Below are 6,000 nucleotides of genomic sequence, written 5' to 3' on the forward strand. Positions count from 1 at the left end.
GCTTTATCCATAAGCCTCTATTCTTGCTTTTGTCACTCCACCACGCGCAGACATTCACAGACATGTGCACTCACTTACAGATGCACACACAGGCTTTTGAGGCTGCCTTGTAATATTTCACTGCATCACTTCCAGGTCAACAAGCAGGGACGTGAAGTGTGACTATGTGATGAGCACCGAGTCGCCAGCCAGTTGGGCATCGCTTTCTGCAGCGATGTGGGGGTTGAAGGAGACGATGTGGAGCGATGGAGGAGACAATGGCTAAATAGGTTTGTTTCCTCTACTTTGGTTGCACAGATGTGTGTGAAGGTAGGCAGAAAACACACTCAAAGCACACATAGAAAGGAGGAAGCAAGAAGGCATTCAGGCAGAGATTAAAAAAGGAGATCCCGCGAAGATGAAATCTCCCCAGTGCAAACAAAGCATAAACACAATCTTTGAAGACACTTTCTTCGCTTCTGCTGTAATTCCCCCCTTAAATCCCTACTCAGCACTTCACACACTGATGTATTTTAATCTGCAGTTCGGGTTTCACATTTTCTCACAGAATATGTCTTTACCCATCAAACCACACCACCACAATAACTCAGCTACTGTGTCCTTTTCAAACGATGCCTCTCTGGGAATCATACAAATCTTATTAGCCCGGCTCACATCATGTGTGTCTTGAACACTGAATGTTCAAGAACTTAAATATTCATCTTTCTTTCTTATTCCCATCCAGTTTTGCTGAGAAAAAAAAGTATGAATTTCCAGTTGTCTTATAAAATAAATGCAGATTTATACAAACATTCGCTCACATGAATGCACAGACATACACACGATCAGCAGCCAGCCAGAGCTGATGTGTGGCCGAGAACGCAACACTGATCAGAGATAATGGGAAGACATGACAGGGATGGTAGTGCTGTCAGACCAAGAGAGGAAGGATGGAGATGTGATGGAGTTAAAGATAGACAGCTGGGATGAAGAGAAAGGACAATGAGAGACAAAGATGGAGGTACCACAGGATGATAGAAAGAAACTCCCAATTCGTCAGCAGAGAGAGGAGACAAAAGGGAGAAAATGAATGAGGGCACATGCCAGCTCATGTCAGCTCTGAGACACCCCTCCCCCCGTCTGGACCCCTCCGCAAATTAGAGGCATCCCTTCTGCTTCTCACACGCCTTTGCATCTTATTTCTGCTCTCGTCGGGGGGGCTGGTGATGAGCACAATGTTCTTCACCTTGTGCTTCGCACTTTTAACGCCAAAAACTCCTGGAGTCCTGCTCAACCAGACCAGTGACATTACAAACGGATGCACATGAGCACAGACGTCACTCTGACATAACGTTCACACAGACTCATTCGGCCGCTCACATCTTGTACAATTTCCAATCACCTCAAAAGCCCACACAAGAACACACACACGCAGATAAGTATTACATCCCAGTGGTTTCCTACACATTTGACTTGAAAATGAACCAATAACAAAGCACTTTAATCAAACAATTGGAAGGAAAAATCAAGGGCAGCAAGAACATTACGATAAATGTAAAGTCTGTAACTTTCACAGGTTACGTAGATTTGTCTTCATTCTTTAGTTGAGGCCTGTGATCCCCAGTTTTTCAAATCACAGCCATCGTTTTTTTTCTATGATCTATACTGCAAAGGGATTCCCTCTGCTATTGTTTCCGCGCAACCACGTGACAGAACCAGCATCCTAATTGGACACACTGCGTGAAACCAGAGACGAGGAAAAACATTTCAGTTGCCAATTCTGAAAGACTTCAACAGTATTTGCCGTCTGCTGGGCTCCGACCGACTGCAGCAGAGAGCGAGGAAGACAAGAGACAGGAACACACACACATAGAAGACAGACACACAGGAAGCCCACAGTCAAACACAAACATTTAAACAGCTTGATTGCGTGTGGGGAAGATGGGCACTGGTGGGGCTGCATAAGCCTCATATTTGCTTAACAGCAGAAATAAGTAGACCGCCGAGAGAGAGAGACGAGGCCTTAGAGAGGCAACATTTAGAAAATGAGAGAGGACAAAGATGAGAAGGAAGAGAGATCATCCCTTTCATGTTAATTGTATCATGGTTTTATCATGCTTGCTAAATGCTCATCAAAGTGCATGTAACAGTGCACATTGTGTTTGTGATTATATCTCCGCTCGCTCCGTCACAAGTTCAGCAGAGTATCATTATAGACAATGATGAGAGAGCAGTTGCAGGAAATGATGAAGAGAAAAATCTGATTAATATCGGCATTTACATTTGAATAATGTCATATCTAATGCCTGCAATGCATTGTGAGATATATCAGGGCAGATCAGAGTGATTAATAGAACTGATTATTCTGCAGACTCTCCACCAGTGCATTCAGTGCTTCACTTGTATGCCCTCATCAAAGTTTAAGAGAGACATCTGCAACAGAGGCTAATCTTCCATTTGCTGTCCTATAATTTTAAAAGTTGACATTTTCATTAAAGTTATGGTGCTGATTGAAGTTAGGAGCTTAGAGCATGAATGTAACTTGAGTTCAATGTCCTCAAGTCTTTGAATAGTGGTGTTTTTCTGAGGTTGGATGTGTGTAAAAGTGAATGCTTCTATAAGGCCTATAGGTAAGCTGACTTAGTATGAGTGCTGTGCATCAATCAGGGTCAGCATGCACACACAAGAATACACAAACAAACAAACACACACACACACACACACACGCCTACAGGGCTCACTTTGTGGCACCCCATCCCCCCTTCACGCTAACCCACAATATTAGCTTACTGTACGCAGAGCACACGGTTGCGTGGATGTACACACTGACCTATTTGTCCATGTACTTTAAACACACACGCATACACACATAAACCTGGAGGTGTGTAGTGTGTAGAAAAGTATAAGAAAATGGGTTTCCCTCCTTTTTACTGCCCCCGGGCTTTTCCAAAGCCTTTGTCAATTTTAAGGGAAAAAAGTGTGTGAGAGCACACACACACGCACGCACACACGCACACACCAGGTTTTATCTGCCACTATAAATCCTTTCACGGATCGCTTCCTCAAAACACCCTGCCAATACTCAACTTCCTCATGGCGGCAAGTGAAGCAGTGAATTGAGGGGAGACAGATAACACGGAGGAAACAAAACAACATAGACAGAAAGAAACAGACCTCATTTATCGTTTTGATCCTTTCCAAAGTCAAATCAAACATTTCAACACTTACAATCAAATACTAATAGTGGGGTTTACTGTTAGAGTTAAGGTAAAAGGTCCGAAGTAAAACACAAAACACAGTTACACTACTGGTGTAACTGTCATTTAAAATCAGATTGGGTTTTGTTTTGTTTTTTAAAAACCCTGCATATCTTGGCTACAGTATCAATGGAATTGTAACTGCTTGTAATAGAAATGTTATACTTGTTTAGCTTATCAAACTCTGCTGTAAACACCGTGATAAGAATTTGTCATTTGAGTTATTCTCAATACATGAATAAAACAGAGTTTTAAAAAAGGTTAGGGTTAGTTAGGGTTGGGGTTTTCTTAAGGGAGTAACTCAAACATTCTCTGATATTAGTGGCAAAATGGTTTGGGAAGAGAAGGGAGAGCAGACACTCGGTACCCTTTGATCTGTCATTACTCTTTGACTTTTGGCCGCCTGAAGATGACCCTATGCACAGCTGAGACCTGACACCACACACACACACACACACACACACACACACACACACACACACACACACACACACACACACACACACACACACACACACACACACACACACACACACACACACACACACACACACACACACACACACACACACACAGACTGATGGTGAATATGTTCATAGTGTTTGGCAGGAGATAAAAGTGCACTTTTGCAGACTCTTTCGTCGTCATTTGTTCCTACTTTCTTATTCTCCCCTGCCGCTGTTGCTCTCTGCCAAGGTACCACTTTACCTTTAACTGCTGTTCCCTCATGACTCTCAGTAGCTCTCACGGTTTCCTCTTTGACTGTGTAATCCTTTTTTTTCTTCTTTTTAAGCTATTCCTCATCTCTTGTACTAATATTTCCACAAAAATTAAATGCACAATATTGTTCAGCTTGATGAGTGAATTTAATGTAGGGGGAAGCAAGAAACACACACACACACACACACACACACATACACAAAGTGGGCTGATGTCTTTGTCAGATCCAAATCCGATAGTCAGAGAACTGTCTTCCACCAGTTTTTACTGTGAGTCCTTTTTAACCTGAGATTTTCTAATTTCTGAGCAGTGGCTCTCTACCAAGCTTCTGACAGGCCATAATTACTTTTAAGTGCTGCTTGATTTTTTTAATCTGCAAGTGAGAGTAATCTCATTTTATCTCAAGTAATTCCATATCTTTCAACCACTTCTGTTTAAATGACCAATCCAAGACGTGTGCTGTGAACAGCAGCACGCATCACTGTTTGCCCTTTGAGCTGTGCAGTTTGTTAAGTTCCGGGGAAACTCTAAAGTGTTGTCAGTCCAGTGAGCTGCAAAGGCATTTTGTTATCACTGAATTACCTTGTGTAGGAAACTAGACAATCTCCCAGTGGAGAGCATTAATGATTGATAAACCCTTTTCATCCCCACAGACAATGGCCACACAGGTAGGGCAATGAAACTAAGAATTTGTGGGACTGTCTTGAGTAAGTCCCTCGTATTTATATATATATAGAGTGAGAGAGGGAGAGAGAGAGAGAGAGAGAGAGAGAGAGAGAGAGAGAGAGAGAGAGAGAGAGAGAGAGAGAGAGAGAGAGAGAGCGAGAGAGCGAGAGAGAGAGAGAGAGAGAGAGAGAGAGCTATGAACAGAGAAAAAGCCAAACAGTGGAATATTGTACGAGAAAGAAGTCACTCACATACAGAGACACATTGTATAGGACGGTATGCAATCTTACAACACAGCGTGTGTACATCACTGACACACACACACACACACACACACACACACACACACACACACACACACACACACACACACACACACACACACACACACACACACACACACACACACACACACACACACACACACACACACACACACACACACACACACACTTTGTATTTGTGTGATAAAAGTGTTGTCGTCTTAAAGAAGTCATGTGTAACAACCTTACTGTTACATCAACTCCCATAGTCATTGATAGGTTAATAAATCATTTAATCACAAACCTCCTCCCCTTCAAGGAACTCAGTAATATTTGAGAAACTCCCAGAAAACCCTCAAAACAGAAAGTATCTCCTTACCTTGACTTAAGGTCCCAGGATCCCCTCTGTGTGTAACAGTTAATTCCCTGTGGTAGTTAAAACACTCTCAGCACATGTCCTCTCCAAGAGCAAAGAGGGGAATCCTTGCATCAGTGAGACGTCTCCAGCACAGCGCTTCACTCCGCACACACACACAAAACACAGCACATACTCAAACATGCTGCCTATTGCATGCCGAGCCCAGACTGAAGGCTGAGTAGAGGGTGTGTGTGTGACTGCCTGAGTCTAAGCCCGCCCTCCTTTCTGTTGGTTTCCCGTTCTCTCCCACATGCACTCCAGCCCTCCTCCTCCTTTCCTCTCTGTAGTCGTCTGCGCTCCTCTCTTTCTCCCTTTTTCTTTCTTTCGCTCCAGTTTCACCTCCCTTGGCTTGCCAATTGACTGCCAGCATGTGTGCTGGGTCTTTGCCTCTAAGCCTTTAGATATCCCAGTCCTGTTTTTAATTGCTGGCTCTCTGGCCTCAAGTTCCATGCATAAAACACAGACAGATTCAGTGAATACTCAAAATAATACACGTAGAGACACAACGTATGTATCCATGCTGGATAAAATAAGTCAAGATCGTGCGTAAATATTATTTCCACCACATAATTTCAGAAGCTAACACGCCATTGCCACCTGTATAACATTGTGTAAGTCCCCCATGCAGTCTACTTAACCTGCTACAAATGTATATTCTAACACCGTCCTATGAGGATCAGCATTACTGTACTTTTGG

At 43.1% G+C, this 6,000-nt stretch overlaps 1 protein-coding gene across 1 annotated transcript in view; it reads right to left on the reverse strand.

The window, feature by feature from the left end:
- The window catches only part of LOC308121803 (rho guanine nucleotide exchange factor TIAM1-like), a 52,550-nt gene extending 47,078 nt beyond the window's left edge, over nucleotides 1-5,472 (reverse strand). The window contains exon 1 of the mRNA XM_080483316.1: nucleotides 5,265-5,472. The gene's annotated coding sequence lies outside the window, so the exon portion shown is untranslated. The remainder of the gene's footprint in view (nucleotides 1-5,264) is intronic.
- Nucleotides 5,473-6,000: the final 528 nt, after the last annotated feature.

The sequence above is a fragment of the Lipophrys pholis genome (genome assembly GCF_963383615.2).
Source record: "Lipophrys pholis genome assembly, chromosome: 16".
NCBI lineage: Eukaryota > Metazoa > Chordata > Actinopteri > Blenniiformes > Blenniidae > Lipophrys > Lipophrys pholis.